The sequence below is a fragment of the Phacochoerus africanus genome, chromosome 3, assembly GCF_016906955.1.
Source record: "Phacochoerus africanus isolate WHEZ1 chromosome 3, ROS_Pafr_v1, whole genome shotgun sequence".
Lineage (NCBI taxonomy): Eukaryota > Metazoa > Chordata > Mammalia > Artiodactyla > Suidae > Phacochoerus > Phacochoerus africanus.
The window spans coordinates 96,732,998-96,755,853 of record NC_062546.1 but is presented as its reverse complement, the minus strand read 5'-3'; the positions used below and the strand labels follow the sequence as shown (position 1 = coordinate 96,755,853).

General features: G+C 36.3%; 1 long non-coding RNA gene across 1 annotated transcript; it reads left to right on the top strand.

Annotated features, from left to right (window-relative positions):
• The first annotated feature begins 311 nt into the window (after nt 1-311).
• On the top strand, nt 312-9,337 carry LOC125122164 (uncharacterized). Its single transcript, XR_007133713.1, has 6 exons — nt 312-354; nt 452-530; nt 5,115-5,159; nt 5,406-5,458; nt 5,822-5,942; nt 9,266-9,337. It is a non-coding gene; the product is annotated as an uncharacterized LOC125122164 (long non-coding RNA).
• Nucleotides 9,338-22,856: the final 13,519 nt, after the last annotated feature.

Below are 22,856 nucleotides of genomic sequence, written 5' to 3'. Positions count from 1 at the left end.
GTTAAATTAATAGAATAACTTCATATTGCTGTAATTATTGAGTATTTTTACTTTTGGAATAGAGTTATTGCTTACAATATAACAATGAGAAAGTAAAACCAAAACTTAAAGCACAAATGCATACAGTACTTTCTGGCATAATTTTGGTGTATTTGATATGAGAATCTGTAATTTAGTGATTTTTTCCCCTACTTAGGCGTTTTCAGAAATGCAGCTTTTAGCAGTAATCTTCAAATGGAACAGATGTGTAAGAATTGATGTATTAGCTCCTCAAGGAAAAAAGAAATCAGTCTTATTTATTTATTTCTCAGAGGTGGCTGGATCCAAACAAACCAATAAGGAAGCAGCTAAAGAGTGAGCAAACATATTTACTTGATTTATACAAGTATACTTTTTAAAGATAAAGGATTAATATAGTCTGATTAATTAGAACTGCTTTTATTAATTCTAGGAGGATCTCCTTACAGTTTGAACTTTAGAGTCAAATTTTTTGTAAGTGACCCCAACAAGTTACAAGAAGAATATACAAGGTGGGTTTATGCAGCATATCTTTACTTGAAAATATTGTCAAAACTATTATGAAATTTTGAAATTAATTAGGCAAAAATAGATTACCTACCATGACATATTTCTTAGTTTCCCAGGCAGCACACAGAATGGGTTACAATATTTCAAGATGTTTCCTCTTTTCCTTTTGGATGGCTGGGAGGGCTTTAAGAGATTGAAAGCCTAGGGCCACCCTGTTCAGCCATAAGCAGCTTCCTGAGGCATATCAATGTTAATATTTTTTACTTGTTGAAAAAATGGTTAAGAAACACTATTTTAACTAATTGAAGTAATTAGATGATGCTGCAGTTGTCTTCAAGGGATTCTGCATAGTGAGAACTGTGTCTACTTTTTTTTCATGCAAAACATATTTTATATCTATTTTATTTCCATTGAGGAGAACATAGAATTTATAAAATATGTAATGACCATTATGTATAGGAACAGTGGTCAACGGGTGTCTTTTTGTGAAGGATGTTGTCGGAGTCTGCATTGGCACATTCAGGCCTGTAAATGCCCACTTTGCTGACCATTTTAAGTCTGATCTTAATTTACAGTTAATTTTGTTGTCACTTCTGCTTGACGAAGTGTACACAAGAATGAGCGAGATGAGAGTTTTGATGGTGAGTAGACATTAGGTGAACTGTTTAAGGTGGAAATAGTGGGGAATAATCAGTGTGGTAAGTGTCATTATTAAAATAACCTGAATGATAACCGTGTGTATTGTTTGAAAGATAGAATTAGTAATTAGCCTTTTTAAAAAAGAATTAAAATTTAGCATACCTGCCATAAAAGTCTCAGATATAAAAATGTAGGCCAGTGACTATATTCAGAAATATTCCAAACGATGAGTGCCAAATTAAAAATCTGTACCTAAGCTATTTGTAGGTAGGCTATTAGATGTTAATGTATTGGTTATCATTTAGAATACTATGGTGAAGTGGAGGAACAGACATTCCTGAGAGTCCTTTTCTGTGTGTTTGTTGGGAGGTAGGATGTTACCTTTTTTATAACAGGAGAACTCAGGAATCTATGTAGATCATGGATTAGGCAGCCTTAACACTTGATACTAATAGTGTCCAACCTAATTTGCTTTGAAAAGCAAAATTGTATCTTATGCATAACCTTTGGTTTAATATTATAGCTGTTAATCAGTCAGGTTTTGTTGTTGTTAAATAATTAAAATGAAATCTTAGTAAATAATTCTCAGTATAGTAAGCCTTGCATAATTTTGGATGAACTTCAGGGAAACTACTCTGAATTACTGAGAATTGTGAATTATAAAGCTTTTTTCTTTCTTTCTTTCTTTCTCTTTATAGCTGCACCTGGGGCATATGGAAGTTCCTGGGCTAGGGGTTGAATCTGAGCTGCAGCTGAGGCCTGTGCCACAGTCATGGCAACACCAGATCTGAGCCACATCTGCCAACTACATGGCAGGTTACAGCAAGGCCAGATCCTTAACTCACTGAGTAAGGCCAGGGATTGAACTTTTATCCTCATGGAGACTATGTCAGGTCCTTAACTCACTGAGCCACAGCAGGAACTCCTACAAACCATTTTAAATGCATATTTACCATTGAAATCAAGTAACAAAATATTCCATAATACATGTTTATGTTATTAGATTTTAAGTGTGTAAGAAATATCTGTAAATAAAGGACCAACAGTTTTTAATCGGATTTATAATGTGTTTAATATTTATGAAAAGTTTGTTAGCATAAGCAATTAAAACGTTGTTAGTTATAGGAGTTCTCTGGTGACTCAGCAGGTTAAGGATCTGGTGTTGTAACTACTGTGGCTCTGGTTACAGCTGTGGCGCAAGTTTAGTCCTTGACCCCAGAACTTCCACATGCTATGGGAGCAGCCCCAAAAATGTATATATATAAATGTAGCCATATTAAAAATTTACTTCACTTAAAAACTTGTCCTTAAATTTAATGAGGTTGAATGTGTTGGTTCTTTTATCACCTGTGTTGAAACATAACCGAGGAATAAAAGTGTTGCACTGCTAATTGAAGTCCAGCTATTTCCACCAAGTAAGATAAAGTGAAACCAAGTTTGGTAGTAATTGACTTAGTAATTTGTGCTAAGTCCATCAGTCTAGAATATTTGTTTTCATTAAAAATAAAACATTATTTCAAAAATCCTTTATAATGGAATGCCTAGAATCTTATAACTGGTGCTGTTTGGTAAAATGGAGTAAATGGCAAATTTTAATTTTATTACTATTATGGGCATCAGGTATTTTCTACCCTGATTACAAATTAGAATCACTTATAGGGGAGCTTTAAAACATGCTGAAGCTTTGGACACATGCTGATGCTCTGATTTAGTAAGTTTCATACAGGACTTGTGTATAGACTTCCAGCTGATTTTATTTATTTTATTTTTTATTATTATTATTATTATTGTCTTTTGTTGTTGTTATTGTTGTTGCTATTTCTTGGGCCGCTCCCGCGGCATATGGAGGTTCCCAGGCTAGGGGTTGAATCGGAGCTGTAGCCACCGGCCTACGCCAGAGCCACAGCAACGCGGGATCCGAGCCGCGTCTGCAACCTACACCACAGCTCACGGCAACGCCGGATCGTTAACCCACTGAGCAAGGGCAGGGACCGAACCCGCAACCTCGTGGTTCCCAGTCGGATTCGTTAACCACTGCGCCATGACGGGAACTCCCCAGCTGATTTTAATATGCAGCCAGGGTTACTCCTTTAAACTTGAATGCTTGGGCAGCCTCACTGTTATGGTCATCGTTAGTAGTAAGACACCCTTAGCCTTAATGATGAGTTTAAACCCCACAAGGCAGGAAATCTGCCTCCTTGCCTTGAGATTCTGTTTTGGATTAGTGGTAAAAAAAGAGTGGAGTTTCAGACCTTTCATCAGGTTAAATGTCATTTGTATTGTCAGGTGCTGGCATAATTAGAGCTGGCATTTTCTTAGGAATCATGAGAATACAAATGACATTCTTTCACACCTTTTTAGTGCTTAGGTGTACTCAGTACATAATGGGTATTTAGTGCCTGGCATTTTATTGTCTGGACTAGAAAACACTATTTTTACAGCTTAAACATGCCATTTCTACATTTACCTCAGTCGTTATTAATCTATCTTAAAGGATTTAATTATCTTAAAAAATTGAGCTTTTATCATCAGAGTTAGGCCCCTGGAATACATATACTAGGCAAGTGACATTACTTCCCTTTTGCAAATAGAGAAACTAAAGCTCTGGTGAATTTTAAGTAATTGTCCAAAGATCCCAAGCTAGTTATGTAGCATAGGATTTTAATTCTGATTTCCACTCTGTCAATCTTTACTGCTTGGTGTGTAAATCAAATTCAGGAGGCATAGGTATTAATCGTGTAGGGTTTACAATATTATGTCAAGGATATACACATTTCAGTCCTAACTATAAGGCAGTTTCCCTCCAGGAGTCTTTAACTTTTAATTATGAAACCAGGTAAGCCAGATAGAGATATGTTGTCTTGGATTGAGTACATAGATAATATTATGGTACTGTGTATTTAAGCCTCACAGAAAGTTTATGTACTTCTAATATAGGAAGTCAAGATATTTGTTATCCCCCCCCCTGCAGCTTTCTAATGAATATCTGATTCTCCAGAAAACCTTAATTAACATTCTTTGGTAATTTAAATATTGTCATGGCATTCTTTAATGACTATAATCAGCCAAACAGCTAAAATTTTTAATAATTTTTGGCGCTTGGAGTATGTATGCTTTTTTTAGTAGGGTAAGTGAAAATCTTAAAATGCTCTGTTTAAACATTAAAAGCTACAAAATTTTATCTTCTGCCAACATTAAACAGCATAGGTGACTTTATACAGACATTGATACATCTATGAGGGGTGACTTTGCCCACTACCAGAGGCAGGACAGTGCCATCTTCTGAGCAACCTCAGCCTTCTTGCTATATACAACACTTACATTTTTGTTGGTTTTATAAGGAATTGGGTACTTGGCAATTTTAATAGTAGAGCTATACTAGGGAAAGAAACTTAGATTTATTTTTTGATCAAAGAGGGCTTTCTTAACTCAAATGAAGATGGAAAAGTGCTTTTCTACAGTCAGCAGCTTCCTGCTGCCTCATGATACTGTGATCAACACATAGGCCTGTCCTTACAGCCAGCTTCCTAACTCAGCAGGAAGAGTGGTTTTCTTCACTTGGTTTCTAATGTGTTGATATTGTCAGCTCTTCTGTGTTTCTGACTTAAGTTTTCTGTGCTTCCCAGTTCTACTTTCTGCATCCACCAGTCTTCATGTATCTCTTCCTAATCTCCTCCCTTAGACATGTTATTCTTAAAATCATCGAAGTTTTATAATCGAAGCTAATAGAAACAAAATATTTGAAGTAGAAAGTCTCATTTATCAAACAATTTTAAAGATTTGGATTCATGAATTTATGAAGGTTTATTTTAAAATATCTTTACGTGTGCTAATTGTACACTATAAAAGCAAATACTTAAATATTTCGGTTTTATTTTTTAAATACAGTTTTTAAAACTCTAAATGTTATAATTCCAATAAATGCTAACTATCCTTTTTTTTTTAAGGTACCAATATTTTTTGCAAATCAAACAAGACGTTCTTACTGGAAGGTGGGCTGTTTTAAATTTCTAGTAATGAGCTTTAAAAATACTTTTAACTCTGTGTTAAATAGTTTGTGATCATTGCAAGTAGATTATTGAATGTGGCTATGTGTACTTTTACTAGATAAATTCATTACTTAATAGTTAAAATGTAAGTCACATAGAAACTTCAAATATGAATAGTATAATATAAATTACAATGCTTTTGAAATTATTGTATTTAACCTTGGGTTATTTTCTGTTTTGTTTTATTAGATTGCCCTGTCCTTATAATACTGCTGCTCTTTTGGCTTCATTTGCTGTTCAGTGTAAGTAGCAGCCCATGTTTGGGCCAAATAGCAATTGCATGGTCTGTGTTGATAGTACATTGACTTTAATGTATGAGTTCTTTAGACATATGTTACTCTGCAGAAAAAAGTGACTGTGCAGAAAATGTAATGAAACATCCAGTTAGTTAGCAGTTGCTTTGATTTGTGTACAGAAATTTTCTGAAGTTGTTTAAGACCTAAAAGAATGTTAAATGTGTCATTACAATTTGCTTAAATGGTAACAGTAGAAACAAAGATTTTACTTCCATAAATATAATGGAATTCATGTCATTGATGATTTGGCTATAAAAAAAATGAAAAATGTGTTTATTGAAGGGTGAATATTTTCTTTCCATTTATTAGCTGAACTTGGAGACTACAATCAAACAGAAAATTTGCCAGGCTACCTCTCAGATTATTCTTTCATTCCTAATCAGCCTCAAGATTTTGAAAAAGAAATTGCAAAATTACATCAGCAACATACGTAAGGATATATGTACTTCTCTGCTTACTTGGAAAACTTCTTAATGGCATCTTTTCTAGAGCAGTTTTAAATTACTTCTAATGTGATTGTTGTACTTACTTCATATGGAACAGTTACTATCATATAGAAGAGTATGATTGCTGTGAAGAAATATTGGTATACTAAAAAAATCGCTTGTATCATAGAATATGAGGTTTATTTTCATGTCTGATAAGAAACATAAAGCTATATGTAAACAGACATGTGTTTGCTATTATATGATGTTGCCAGTTCTTTAAGAAGGAATTTTAGAATACTAATATATTCACAGTATACATATCAGTCGACTTAGCAATTTCTCAATTTTTAGCTATGTGAAAGGAATCAATTCTGTGTGGTAGTGAACCGAGAGGAGAAAAGAAACTTAATAAAAAATATTCTTTTAAAATAGTAGCATTTTGGAGTTCCCGTTGTGGCTCAGTGGTTAACTAATCCGACTAGGAACCATAAGGTTGTGGGTTCAATCCCTGGCCTTGCTCCGTGGGTTAAGGATCCAGCATTGCCATGAGCTGTGGTGTAGATCGCAGACTCGGCTTGGATCCTCCGATTGCTGTGGCTGTGGCGTAGGCCGGCGGCTACAGCTCTGATTAGACCCCTAGCCTGGGAACCTACGTGTGCCTCAGGAGTGGCCCTAGAAAAGGCAAAAAGACAAAAATGAATAAATAAATAAATAATTTTTAAAATAGTAGCATTTTTCACTCATAACATTATTCAACTTTGATATTTTGGGAGGGTAATAATTCTGAGACAAGAGTGTTTTCTACAAGAGATTTATTGCTTTGAAGAGAAAGTAGTATTGTTTATTGATTTAGGATTCAGTTTTGCTTAACCTTACAATGCAAAATATTCATGGAGCCACTAGGCAGTGTTACATATTGGCTAAGAGTCTGAACTGGACTCCAAGAGTCTGAGCCATCCTAGTTTGAAATTCTGGTGAGGTTACTTACTGTCTTATAACCTTGGCCAAATCTCTCTGTATCTCTGTTTCTCTCTTTCCTTATGTCTAAATTGGGGATGATAAAACTATCCACCTCTGGTGTTATTATAAGGATTGAGTTTATATATACAGAGTAGTCAGAATAGTGCACAGCACATAGTAAATGTTGAGGAAATATTAGCTGTTAATAATAAGGAGACTCACTTTGATAATGCCTCATGTGTCTAAAACAGCTTGGCACACTGTGGCTTGCTGCCTACTTTTATATGACTACAGGCTATTAAGAATGGTTTGTACATTTGAAATGGTTGGAAAAAATCAGGAGAAGAACGTTTTGTGGCACATGAAATTTTTAGAAACTTCACTTTCAGTGTCCATAAATGAACACTTTCCCTTAACAGCAGAGCTGAGGTGTTAGAACAGAGGCCATATGGCCTGAAAGCCGAAAGTGCTTCTTTCCAGTAGAAGGTTACTGACCCCACTCTAAAATGAGACTAATGAATAGAATTTTTAAAAATTGGTGTAATGTGGTGTGGGGGCTATTTGATCTATAAGTAAACACCATTTATAATAATACTTCCACACATAGCATATCTGAACCCAGGGTTAGAAGATAAACCAGATTTTTAAGTTATTTACCAAAAATAATAATCTTTTCTATAAGGAAAAAGCTTGTACATTTGACAAGTTATTGACTCTTTATTCCTATTGGCTTTAAAGAAATGAGTTTGCAGTTTTATAAAGAAAGGAAAAAAATTTTTTAAGAAAAAAAATAGAATCATCCAGTTTAACTATGAGGGTGGGGAGGAATAGAACGTTTATTTAGTTGGATTGAATTTTATAGAAAACTGAGGTATATCTGCTTTTTTTAAGAAATCCCATTTTGCTGATCATAAATTGGCAGGCCGCTTGCTCCCTTTTCTCATATCATTAATGAATGAAAGGTTGATACCTTTACATTTTTAATTTGCTGCTTTTCTGTGCTATTATATATAGTCTGATAATAATCAGATAGCCAAGCTTGTTAGAACCGTATATTATATAGGAGTAAATCTTTTTTTTTTTTTTTTTGGTCTTTTTAGATGCACAGCCATGGCATATGGAGGTTGCCAGGCCAGGGGTCTAATCAGAGCTATAGCTGCTGGTCTGCACCACAGCCACAGCAATGCCAGATCTGAGCCTTGTCTGTGACCTACACCACAGCTCATGGCCATGCCGTATCCTTAACTCACTGAGCAAGGCCAGGGATCGAACCTGCAACTTCATGGTTCCTAATCGGATTTGTTAATCACTGAGCCACGACTGGAACTCCAGATCTGTTTTTAAAGGCTTTGTATTTAGAAAAAGCTTGTGTTCGTAAGAATCACGAGGAATATTTCTTAAATATAAACATTTATTCTACATCAGGTTCTGTAAAACAGTACTTCTGAAACTCTCTGTGATGAAAGACCAGTTTCCCCCCATCTGTCATGATATTTCTGAAAAACAATAAAAATGAAATACTAGAAAAATAAAATGGAGAAATAAACAGAGACCAAAAAAAAAAAAATCATGAGTACCATTTAAGATTGCTAAATGCAGCAGACATAAAATTACTCTGCCAAACTGCTACAGAAGGCTCTGACACTCTCAATTTCTGTACTTGTTATGAGTCCACACCTGTCTGTGCTCCACACACTGAGAAGCTGTGCTCTGGAGCTTGCCCCAGAAGCTTATGTCAGAAGCACCCTGTGTAATTTAAATGCACATGTAGTGGGAATTCTTGTTGTGGCTCAGTGGTTAAGAACCTGACTTGTTGGAGTTCCCGTCGTGGCTCAGTGGTTAACGAATCCGACTAGGAACCATGAGGTTGCAGGTTCAGTCCCTGGCCTTGCTCAGTGGGTTAAGGATCTGGCGTTGCCATGAGCTGTGGTGTGGGTTGCAGACGCGGCTTGGATCCCGCATTGCTGTGACTCTGGTGTAGGCCAGCCGCTACAGCTCTGATTGGACCCCTAGCCTGGGAACCTCCATATGCCACAGGAGCGGCCCTAGAAATGGCAAAAAGACAAAAAAACAAACAAACAAAAAAAATAGCCCGACTTGTATCTATGAGGGTGTGGGTTCAATCCCTGGCCTTGCTCAGTGGGTTAAGGAGCTGATGTTGCTATGGCTGTGGTGTAGGCTGGCAGCTGCAGCTCCAATTCAACCCCTAGCCAAGGAACTTCCACAATGCCCCAGGTGTGGCCATAAAAAGCAAAAAATTAAAAATTAAAAAAAAATGCTGAAGCATTTCCAGATCAGATAGCTTTTTTGTGATTTGGTTATATTTGTGATTGTTAGAGTTTTTAACCTAATGATGTTTTTACAGAGGCTTATCTCCTGCAGAAGCAGAATTTAATTACCTGAACACAGCACGTACCTTAGAACTCTATGGAGTTGAATTCCATTATGCAAGGGTAAGTGAAGAAAATGTATTTCGATGTTGTTGAGTTATATGCAGCATGTCTCAGTATCAAAGAAATTTTTTTCAGTATCAAAAAATTTTAATGCCCTGATAGGATTAGGCAAGAAATGGATAGTGAGAGCTGCCAACATAATTGCACTGAAAATTTCCTCTAAATATAAGTATTTTCATAATCACTTAAGATACAATACCTGATAAGAGCGATTGAAGTGGATTTTTCGTGTTTCCTTCATAGTGTTTTATGTTATAAAGATAATTTTTGCTGACCACAAGAGACGGTACCTTTAGAACTTTTATTCTGCAAAATAAAGATTCTTACAGGAAAAGCAATTATTTATACATTTATTTATATATTATATATCATGTAATATAGTATTATAAATATGTTTATGTTTATATATTATATAATGTAAATGTATCATGTATTTATATGTTTATATATATTTATGTATTTAACTTTTATCAAAATCATTACCACTGAGGCTTGTGTGTACTCTTTTCATCATTTTGTGACATCAGTATAAATTTATAAAGCACAAAATCCATCATACCTACATATTTTGTCTAGTCCCCTCCCCTCATCCCTTTATTAAGCTGGAATTTTGTAGTTCCTGGCGTTTCCTATTTGATACCCTGACTTCTTTTTCATTGTGTAAGTTTGCTGCTTCCAGAAGACTGTTACCCTTCTGCCATGAGCATATTTGTGTGTCTCTTCACCTAGATTCCTTCTCACGACTTATCAAGAGGTTATAGCCCGTTAGAAATACCTGGTATACCACTGTTCTCTATACCTAATGAATTGATGATAGGTTTTATATTTTCTTAGGACAAAATACTCCGCCTAATACAGACAGTAGCATGAAAGGGAGTTAAGTTTCCCTTAGGTAGTTATTTTGAATTTATTTTAATATATAGACAGACACAGACACACAAATAGTGGTTTTGAGAACTCAAAGTTCTGCTTCATGTGATGGTTTTATTTAGGGCCTCACCTGGCCATTTTCTAGGAGAGAGGCATTAGTTCTTATGTTTCACAAAACTTGTGTGAATCATTCCTTTAAAAAAACCAAATGGGAGTTTCCAGTGTAGCTCAGTGGTAGTGAACCTGATTAGTATGGGGATACGCATTTGATCCCTGGCCTTGCTCAGTGGGTTAAGCATCTGGTGTTGCCATGAGCTATGGTGTAGGTCACAGATGCAGCTTGGATTCTGAGTTCCTGTGACTGTAGCGTAGGCCATCTGTAGCTGTGATTCGACCCCTAGCCTCGGAACTTCTGTATGCCACATGTACAGCCCTAAAAAGCAAATAATAAAAATCAAATGACTTGCTTTCCTCACATGAGTATATCTAGTAATTCTAAGCATCTGTGATTTGGAAATCTGTTTTTCTGATCCTATTTCATTTTTTTTTAATTTATTTTTTATTTTTCAGCTGCACCTGCAGCATGTGGAAGTTCCTGGGCCAGGAATCGAACCTGTACCACAGTGGTGACCCAAGCCACTGCAGTGACACCCCTGAACCCTGAACCACTGCACCACAAGAGAACTCCCAGGTTATATATGCCATAAGCACTCTTTTTTGTTTGTTTGCTTTGTTTGGTTGTTTTGCCATGCCTGCAGCATGTAGAAGTTCCTGGACCAGGGATCGAACTTGTGCCACAGCAGTGGCAAACATCAAATCCTTAACTGCTAGGCCTCCAGGGAACTCTCCCTGGTTCCATTTTTAATATTTGAGTAAGTCTTTCTTGAGCTTTTCATCTTCTTTAAAATGTGCCCCTTCATCCTTCCTCCCTATTTGGAGGCTATTACTTTTGAACATGATTCTCCAAATGTACATGGTGGTCACTATTTATGCAACTAAATTTTGTTTTTTTATTATAATTCAGTTTAAAACAAACGAAACTTTAAGTATGTATACTAGACTATCGCTAACAATCAGTCATTTTAGTGCTAAACAGTTTTCTAAAGGAAGTTTTGTCTGCTATCTGCTGTCATTGACTACTATCTATGAAATACAAAGCGTATTAGATTTCCTTTTTTAACTTAAGTGACATGGCTAGATCTCATACATAATTAACCATATTATTATTTGTTGATTTAAGTTCTGTTTTTTTTGTTATTTATTAGAGTGTAAAATTCTCAGAAAGCTATAAATATAGAGTAGTGGATTGGAGGAATTTAAATTTTGAATATTTTCTACAGACAACAACAAAAAAAACTGGGAAAAGATGTTCTGTTGTATGTGGATATGGTGAATTTAAGAAATGTGCCAATGTTCAGTGAATCCGAAGGGAAATTTTGCAGCATTGGGAACAAAAAATGACAGGAGATGGGGGGAAAGGATACATAAAGAAAATACTTAAGTTTTCATTGAATTTCACAAGCAAAAGTGTATTTGAAATATTTTATTTTGGAAAGCAAAGCAAGATTGTTTTTTTCTGCCTCCAGAATATAGATTGAAAGAATCAGAACCAGGTTACTTATTGCAATCTGCAAGATAAAATATGTCTTCATTTTAGTGGATCTGTTCTATTCCTTGCACAGTGTTGGAGGAAAGCTTACTTATGTGAACAGAACTTCAATTATCACTGCCCTCATGGAGCTCACGATATAGTGAGGGGGGAAAGAATTAGAACATGTTTTAACAATTAAGTATTTGGGAATATGAAGGGGAAAGTACAGAATGCTATAGGATCATATGGCAGGAACTTCTAATCCAGCCAGGGAGCAAAGGGTAGGGAAGGCTTCTTAGACGTAAGGTATGGAAGCCAGAAAAATAAATAAGAATTAACCAGGAGAGTGGTTTTCATCATAGAACCATCAGGATGAAGGAAGACCTGAAATCAAGAGAGAACATGGCATATTTGAAAAAATAAAAACATTTAGTGTGTCTTGAAGATTGTATGCATAAGGGGAAAGGAAACTATAGAAAAGTAAAGAACGGGAGCTCCTGTTGTGGCGCAGTGGAAATAAACCTGACGTGTCCATGAGGACACAGGTTCGATCCCTGGCCTCACTCAGTGGGTTAAGGATCCAGCATTGCCATGAGCTGTGGTGTAGGTCATAGACAGAGCTCAGATCCTGCATTGCTGTGGCTGTGGAATAGGCCTGCAGATGTAGCTCTCATTCAACCCCTAGGGTGCACCCTAAAAAGCAAAAAAAAAAAAAAAGAAAGAAAAGAAAAATAAAGAATGAATGACAACTTCAGTATATTAAGGAAGGAGAAAAAGACTTAGGGAGTTCCTGTCATGCCTCAGTGGTAACAAACCCGACTATTATCCATGAGAACACCAGGAATGTTTATTCTTAAAATAACATAATAAATGGATTTTTTTTCTTGGTGTTTAATTTTAGGAGTTAAATACATGTGTAAATTCATGTAACCACTATCACAAACAGAATACAGAACAATTCCATCACCCCCCAAAAAACTTGCTCATGCTGTCCCTCTGTAGTCTAACTGCCTAATTTCCCCTAATTCCTGGCAACCACTGGTCTATTATCTGACTCTACAGTTTGTCTTTTCCAAAATGTCTTATAAATGGAATTCTACAGTATGTAACCTTTTGAGACTGGCTTCTTTTAGTAATCCATTTGGGATTTACCCAACATACTGTGTTTCAGTAGTACATGTCTTTTATTGCTGATTTGTAGTCTTTTGTTTGGTTGTACCTTGGTTTGTTTATCCATTTATCCATTGAAGGACATCTGGGTGGTTTCCAGTATTTTTTGTTTTGTTTGTTTGTTTATTAATAGACCTACTGGGAACATTCGTTTATAGGTTTTGTGTGAATTTAAGTTTTCATTTCTGTAGGATAAAAACCCTAGTGTAAGATTGCTGGGTCATATGGTAAGTGTATACTTAGCTTTATATGAAATTACCAAATTGTTTTCCAGAGTGACTGAACCACTTTGCATCCCATTAGCACATTTGCAAATTCTACTTGGTTTACATCCGTTTCGACATGTGGTACTCTCCATTTTGTTTAGTTTCTTTTTAAGCGTTCTTGTAAGTGTGGGTTTTTTTTTCTTCTTACTTTTAATTTTTTGTTTTTTTGGCCGTGTCTGCAGCGTGCAGGATTTTCTGGGCCAGGGATCAAACCCGTATTACAGATGTAACCAGAGCCACAGCAGTGACAATGCTGGATCCTTAATCCATTGAGCCACTAGGGAACTCCCTGATAACTGTGTCTTATCACATAGTTTTACTTAGCATTTCATGAATGACTAATGATGATGAGTATCAGATCTTGATGAATAATCTATTCAAGTGTTTTACAAATTATTTAATTTGTTTTTTTCTTTTCTTACTCTTGTATTTGAGAGCTCTTTATATATTCTGGATACATTTTTTGTTGGATGTGTGATTTGCAATATCTTTTCCCACTCTCTGTTTCACCCTTTTTTTCTAACATTGTCTTTAACAGAGCAAAAGAAAGGGATGTATTCTAATACCCCTTATTCACTCGCTGATCAAATAGACATTCTAAAAATCAGCACAATTTAGATTTTTTTTTCCTGTTCTTTTTTTTTTTTTTTTAAATGAGGCTTTCCTAGTTTCTTGAGGCAAGAAAGTACCTGCTCTACCTGCCCAAGGCTTTTTTTTTTTTTTGTCTTTTTGCCATGTCTTGGGCTGCTCCCGCGGCATATGGAGGTTCCCAGGCTAGGGGTCCAATCGGAGCCGTAGATGCCAGCCTACGCCAGAGCCACACGCAACGCGGGATCCGAGCGGTGTCTGCGACCTACACCACAGCTCACGGGCAACGCCAGATCCTTAGCCCACCGAGCAAGGCCATGGATTGAACCCTACAACCTCATGGTTCCTAGTCGGATTTGTTAACCACTGCGGCCATGACGGGAATGCCACAATTTGGATTTTAACAATGCATTCAGCAAACTTTACTTACATCATCTATATAAATACTGTATCCAACAAGTTTAGAGTGCCCATTATTTTCAGCCATGCAGAATATAATTTCTGACTATAGTACAACTAAATACAATAACAAAACGATAAATTTAAAAATCCTCCATGAGTTTGATCCCTGGCTTCACTCAGTGAGTTAAGGGTCTGGCATTGGCTGCAGGCTGAGGTGTAGGTTGCAGGTGAGGCTCATATCCAGAGTTATTGTGACTACAGCATAGGTTGGCAGCCCACAGCTCCAATTCAGCCCCTAGCCTGAGAACTTCTATATGGCCACAGGTGTGACCTTAAAAAAAAAATCCTCCAAATATTTTAGAAATTAAGAAATATACCTTTAAGTAAGTCATGGGCACAAATACTATCATCGTTTTCTCCCCCAGCCTCTGTGCATGCTTTCAGACTCACCTAGAGTGATTTATTACTTCTCAGTTTGTGGTTAGATCAGTTAATGAATAATGGATATCAAATTAATCTTGAAATATAAATAAAATTAAACATACTAATTGATACCAAAGACACTGTAGGAGCTAAATTTAAATTTTTGTAAGAATTTTTGACCTCTAAAAATGGAAAAAGCACTCTCTTGGCACTAAGTTGGCCTAATTAATTTGTTAAATGGATGTTTTCGCGGGCTCACTAAACACCTATCATCTTTATTAGAAAAATCAATATTTATTAAACTGAGAGTGGACTGAAAGAACATGATAGAGTTATATGCTATCTGTGTGATAGATCCTCAGGATTAATCTCTGTTTTTATAAAATTATTAGTATGATAAACGCTGTCTAAGAAACAAATTCTTGGTTGTCTAAACATAAATGTCATCACAGAAGGCTTGGTTTTAGGTTTTTCAGTTAGGTATAGGATGCTCTAAACTAACCCTAAAAACAACTGTACTCAAGTTTTAGGTTTAATTGTAAATATCTTATTTCCATAGGTATTTATAATGACGAAGGTAATTTACTGAAAATAACTTGCCCCTTAAAAGTTTCAAGAAAAGGAAAGCTTAATTATGTTATTTTAGTTATTAATTTCTTCACTCAGTCAATGAATATTTGTTGAGCACCTTCTGTGTTCCAAGTCCTGTTTATAGATACCATGGATACAGTAGTGAGTAAGTAGATAAAACCCTACCCTCAGGAAGCTTGCATTCCAGTGAGCAAGACAGACTCTAAGTGAATAATTGAGTACATCAGAGTGTATAGTGTATGATTCCATGAAAGTAAAGTTGAGTAGCAGGCAAAATACCAGTCTGTTCTGATAGACATCAAATAGCAGTCTTGTGAGGGAGCCTCCTGGGATTTTGAACATGTGTATGTTGGTTTGTGGTGGTTACATGTAAGTTTATATACATATAGAGTATATGCATGTATGTAAAACTTGAGTTACATTTGATTGCATTTTACCATATTATGCTCAATTTTCTTATGATTAATTAATGGGTAATACATCAGATCGTAGTTTAATGCTATGGAGAAAATTAAGCTGAGAAAGGGGATTGAGACAGCCAAAAATGGGGTATCAGAGAAGGCTTGAATTTAAATTTTTGTAATCAATTCTGATTGATTAGAGAGTATTCAAGAATGAGAAGATAAACAGGTGTGGGGGAGTCTTACAGATATCTCTGGGAAGAATGTTCAGAAACACGCAATGAAAGGCCATGAAATGGTGTGCTTGGCAGTTCAGGGAATAGCAAGATACCAGCATGGCTAGTGCTTGTGAAGCGGGAGAAGATAGTATTGAGGAGGTCAGCATGGGCCAGGGCTTTAGAAGACATTTTAAAGACTTTGGCTTTTAATTTAAGCCTGGAGTTTCCGGCATGGCACAGGGGTTTAAGAATCCAACTTCAGGATTGTGTAGATTCGTTAACCCATTGTGGCTCAATGGTTAACGAATCTAAGAACCATGAGGTTTGCGGGTTCGATCCCTGGCCTTGCTCAGTGGGTTAAGGATCCTGCTTTGCCGTGAGCTGTGGTGTAGGTTGCAGACAAGGCATGGATCCCGTGTTGCTGTGGCTCTGGTGTAGGCCGGCGGCTACAGCTCTGATTAGACCCCTAGCGTGGGAACCTCCATATGCTACGGGTTGCGCCCTAAAAAGGACAAAAGACAAAAAAAAAAAAAGAATCTGACTGCAGCAGTTTCGGTACTGTGGAGGTGTGGTTCACCCCCCTGCCTGGTACAGTGGTTGAAGGATCCAGCATTGCGGTAGTTGTGGCATAGGTGGCAGCTATAGCTTGGATTTAGTCCCTAGTCTGGACCCTTGCATATGCCAAAGGTGCAGCCACTAAAAAAAATTTATAAGTTAGGCCATTCGAGGGTTTGAGGAGATGTAAGACATGGCATGATTTATATTTCTAGAAGATAGCTGCTGTTTTGAGAGTATCCTATAAGGCACTATCAGAAGAGCTGAGCCAAGAGACTCCTACAGTAATCGAGGTGAGAAAGAATGGTAATTGGAGCAGTCAGGTGGTGAAAATCATCAAAATGCCTTTTGACTATGGAAGTGACAGCATTTATTGGTGTATGGGCTCTCGGTGTGAGAGAAAAAGGATTCAAAGAATGATTCTAAAGTTTTTGACCTGAACAACTAGAAAGATGGAGTAACTATTCACTCATTTATAACAATCAGAGAGAAGCAGGTTTGAGAGGGTGGGACAGGAGTTAATTATTTGGGGATATTAAATTTTAGAAGATTTATAAATCTAAATGAAAGTAGGTAGACAATTCTAGTATGTGGAACTGGAGTTCAGTGGAGAGGTTTGAACTAGAGACATATATTTAGGAATTGTTGGCTTACAGATAATATTTAAAGCCGTGAAATGAGAGGACTGAAGGAGCATATTAAAGGTTAAGGTAAGAGATCTTCAGAGCTGGAATGCTCCACATTTTAAAGGTTACAGAGATGAGGAAGAATAGCCATTTATAAAGAAAAAAAAGCCTTTCTTCCTGTCAAAGATACATGATGTCTTCAAGCCAAGTGAATCAGGTGTGTACGTCAAAGGAGAATTGGATCAGGAATGTAGAAGTTACTGTGATACTATCATTATTGATTTTAATAGCAATTTGGAGGTATAGTGATGACTAAATTCTGATTGATTAGGGAGTATTCAGGTAAAACTGTGGGGACAGTAATTTTAAGAAATTTTATTGTACAGGTTGCCGATAACAAGAAACACCTGTATAGCATTTACTGTGTTTCTGACAATCCTTTAGGGCTTTATGTATATTAATCTCATTTAATCCTTACAACAGCCCTGCAAGGTAAGAGTATTATGTCTATTTTCCGGGTGAGGAAAATGAGACAGAGAAGTCAAGTAGTTTAATCATATGATTCCAGTTTCTGTTTTTAAGTACCAGTTATAGCTTCTTCCAAAACCTTGTTTTTAACCTGTGTGCATTTAAAGACTTTGGGGGAGATTGATTAGATAAAACTAGACGATATAAAAATATAATCCCTTGAAACAGAAAAGAATGGAGCTGTGTATGTGACTTCACTTGTGTCACCCTAAAATATTCAGTTCACACAGTGATTCTCCATAATTCTCATATGTGTGTTTACTGATCATGATTTGTCTAGACATAGTTTTTTCTTCTTTTTTTTTTAATCAGGCATCTTTATGGAAGTATCAGTAGATCATTGCTTGTATTCACTTTGAATGAATAATTTGTTTGAGTTTACGTACACTGTTAGGCCTATTTAAGTCACCGAGAAACATTTTTTAAATCGTTAATGTATGTTATGGCTAACTTTATACCTGACTACATAAAAAATATACAAACGTAATCATTTTAAATTATATATAGGGAAAATACATAAAAGCTGAAGGTGCGAGTGAAGACAATTTTAATATATATAACCAAAAATTTTTTTAATATGCACATTTTATAAAGAATTCCCACATTAAAAAATAATTTTTTTAAATATACAAGTAGAAATGCAGGAAAAACATGAGCATTTCACAGGAGAATATTATGAAAAATTGCTTATTTTCCCTAATAATCTAAAATTTAACAATGGAAATGAGATACAAATTTTATCAGATTAGCAAAAATTCAAAGGATTAAAAATCCATTATTGATAAGAACACAGAAAGAGGACATTCTGATACCTTGTGGAATTTTAACTTGCTATAACTCTTGAATATATGAATATAATATTTGATCACTTCCATTTCTCAGACTCCATCATTTTGTTTTGTTTTTCTGTCTTTTGTCTTTTTAGGGTCATACCTATGACATATGGAGGTTCCCAGGATAGGGGTCTAATCAGAGCTGTTGCCACTGGCCTGTGCTACAGCCACAGCAATGCCAGATCCGAGCCGTGTCTGTGACCTACACCATAGCTCACAGCAATGCCAGATCCTTAACCCATTGAGTGAGGCCAAGGATCGAACCAGCAACCTCATGGTTCCCAGTCAGATTTGTTTCTGCTGCACCACAACGGGAACTCCTCCACTGTTTTTATAGAAGCGTTTTTTTTTTTTTTTTTTTTTTTAGGGCTGCACCTACAGCATGCAGAAGTTTTGGGACCAGGGGTCATATCAGAGCTGCAGCTGCCAGCCTACACCACAGTTATAGCAATGTGGGATCTGAGCCACGCCTGCAACCTATACCGCAGCTCGTAGCAATGCCGGATCCTTAATCCAGTGAGCGAGGCCAGAGATCAAACCTGCATCCTCATGAATACTAGTTTGGCTTGTTACTGCTGGGCCACAATGGGAACTTCCTATAGAAGTGTTTTAAATAATATGTTCAAGGGTTTTTATTATAGCATTGTTTATAATACTAAAAAATTAGAAATCTCTAAGTGATTCAACAGAGAAATGGTTTAGAAATTGTGATGAATCCACATTTTGGAATAAGATGCAGTAGTTAAAGTTGATGAGTTAGAGGTATATATATATCTATATATATATATAGATATGAAAAGATATCTGCAAAATGCTAGGTGCAAAAGAAAAGTTCAGAATAATATATCCCAGTTTTTGTCAATTAAAGAAATTGGTTATAAATAATATGCATTTATATTTTGTTTTATGTATAAGTAATGATCTAGAAGAATATGCAGTAGTCCCCCTTTATCCATTTCTCTTTCTGCATTTTCAGTTATCTGAAGTTACCTGTGGTCTGAAAATATTAAATGGAAAATTTTAGTGGATTTGTGTTACTGTCCTCTTAACATGTGACAGCAGACAGGCTAGAATGGTCAGGTAGTCTCTGCTACTTGGAGAGTGTAGAGCTGTAGGTTCCAAAGGAAAGGGGGCCAGGCACTACAGGGGAATGCGAATGAAAGGTTGAGGTATGGGTAGAAAACATTGCTGTTTTTTAACCTGTTGTTAAAAACACGTATACAAGTGTGTATATCTTTGTGAACATTTTTTTTTGTCTTATTGTCCTTTTAAGGCCGCACCTGCGGCACACAGGTTCCCAGGCTACGAGCCAAATCGGAACTACAGCTGCCGGCCTACACCACAGCCACAGCAACACCAGGTCCGAGCCTCATCTGCAACCTACACCACAGCTCACGGCAATGTGGATCCTTAACCACTGAGCGAGGCCAGGGATTGAACCCTCAACCTCATGATTGCTAGTCGGATTTGTTTCTGCTGTGCCACGATGGGGAACTCCTGTGAGCATCTTTGTAAATATTACCTAACTCAAGCAGTAGAATTTAGCCAGCTATCCCAGAAACTGGCCTTATGTGCAACCCCATTAAGAGCTTCTTTGTACATTGTATTTATTGTTGTTGTTGTTTTATCACCCTAGTATGCCTTCCTAGATACTATAATTTGGTCTTGCTTGATTGTTTGCATTGACTGAATAACTTTAAATCTCCTTTAATCCCTTCTTGCCTTACTCTTCCTTAGAATTTTATTTTTAAAGAACTGGACCATTTCACCTGTAGTTTCTCACAGTCTGGATTTTGCTAATCACATATTCATAGCACAGTTCAATGCATTCTGGTCTTCTCTGTATTCTCTGCAGATTGGCAGTTTGATCTAGAAGTATGATTAGTTTAGGGATTGTGATCCCTTTGTTGTGTTTTTTATCAGAAGATCCATAATGCCCAGTTTTTACTTTTTTTGTTTAATGTTAGCAGCCATTGGATGCTTTAGTGCTTGGATCCATTAATTCATTGGAAACCTCAAGTTAGAAACAAGCTAATTACATCTTTAAAAAAAATTTATTCACTGGAATTATTTTAAAGGGATTTACTTCTTTTCTTTTACTATTTGATTATGCAGTAGTGCAAAGGGAAGGTGTTCCTTTTGTTTACCCAGTTTGCATAGTATGAATTGGTTCTCTCTTGTCCTAAGAAGATATACAAATATATATGTTATATGTATAATTTTATATATATATATATGCTTTTTGGTTTTTTTTTCCCTTGACCATGGCATGGGGAAGTTTCAAGGCCAAGGATCAAACCCATGCCATAGCAACAACCTGAGCCTCGGCAATGACAATGCTGGATCCTTAACCTTAACCTTTTGAGCCACCAGGAAACTTCTACAGATTTATATTTTAAAATGATGATTATGAACTCAAGGATTAAAATTTTTTTATAAATATCAATATATTATATTGAATTCTTTTCCTTTATGAAGCTCAGATTGTCCCATCTCTGGCCTCTGGAGTCTCTTCCTTTGTTGCCTTAAACGCTTTTGACTTGACCGTTATAGTTTTGAAAGCTTCCAAGCTGTCTAGTATTTTCATTTATTTCAGGCTCATCTTGTCTATTTTCTGCCACAGACCTGGAATCAGCTCTTTCTTTAAGAGGCCCTGGTCTCTTATAGTGGAAAATAATATCAACATCCCCATCTGGGTGTTAAGAATGCTCATTTCTACTGGTTTTGTCATTGTCTTTAGGCCTTTGAGTGTACAGAGTTGGAATCTGTATTTGTTTCCTCAGATCTTTTAGGAGACTCAAGGGATTCTATAAGTCTCATAGTTAGTTTAATCTCGTACTACATTTAAAACAGTATTTGTAATATTAAATCAATTGTTACTGAAATAGTTTAAAAAAATTTTTGTAAATACTATCGTCTTTTCCCCTGATTTTTTTTCTATGGTTGCTCTAAATTTACGGTGTCAAAACATATAGCCAGTGCATACTGTAATCTCTACCTTTTAATCATCATTTGTTATTAGTTCCATAGGTAACCATATAAAGCTCAGCACAAAAGTCTTTACAGTCAGAGATTATATGAAACATATTCTCTAGTAGTGTGACTTGGCTAAGTGTAAGCATATGCCCATCAGAAATCAATTAAATACTTACTTGAAAACTAGGCTCTGTGAAGGAGGGTGAAATGATATAATGGTTTATTGATGCTGAAAGTATGACCACAGGGTGGGGCTGATCCAAGAACTCTTAGTTACTAGGCCATGATGAGATATATACAGAATTGAGAGATAGAATTATACATTTATGGCAGTCTGACAACAAACATGGGATTGGTACATTTTGCAAAGGTATTAATATCTGACAAATCAGAAATTTAAACAAAGCAAATATAACTGGTCCTTTTCACTGTTTTACATGATCCCAGCTGTTGTCACACCTAGTAGTAATTTATTTCAGAAAAGTAGTTTAAAAGACAGATAAAATCTATGAAAGAATCTTGTAGGTGTGGGCTAAGGTAGTTTTCATAGAAAAGATATACTTGATCTAGTCTTTGGTTAGGTTTGATTTGATTCATCAGAGAGACATGAAGAAGGCATGAGAACAGCATTAACTAAAACACGTAACTGTTGGTACACAAAACTGGCCTGATGGGAGGCAGGTTTTTACTAGGAAACCTAGTAACAGGGGAAATGAATGGGTTGGGGTGGTTGTTGAAAGGCCTTCAATGCCAAGATAAGCAGTGAAGACATTTTTCACAGATGACAGATCCTTCCATTCCATGTCTGCATCTAAGAACACTTTGCTACTTAGGTTCTGGTAAAGAAGAGAAAAAATGAGCAGATTAAACAAGTCAATATATAATATAATACTAGGTGGTAATAAGTGATAAGAAAAGCAAAGGAAGATATTTTAAAATAAGTTGCTAAGCATGAATTTTTCTGTACATTGAAATTAATAGCATGTGTATCCATGAAGGCCATAATACTTATTTTCTTGTGTTATCTTGCCCAACTCTGGCAATACCTTGGTAACTGCCACTATAGTCTTGCTAACTGTAATTTGAGAACTTGAGTTTCTAGATATCCCTGAAATTTTTTTAACATGTTTTTCTACCAACATAGCAGCTTGATTGCTTTACATATTCATTGAGTTTTATATCTCTTTAATGGTATAGGTTCTTCTCAAGTGCTTGGTGATCCATGGCTGTGTACTTCTTTTTGTGTTTGTGAGTCCTAGTTCACTTGGTTGTGTGTACTGTTTGTCTTTACCATAGCCTGCTTTGGATGTAGCAGAGGAGGGAGGGAATGTATGGCCAAGTAGAATGTAGAGTTTGGGGTTCTCCATCCCTTCTGGGGGGTCACTGCACTTCCTGTCCCCAGTATTTACACTTGCTATTTTAGACTGGCTGCACACATTTCTGCGTCCTCTAGCTTGGTCTAGAT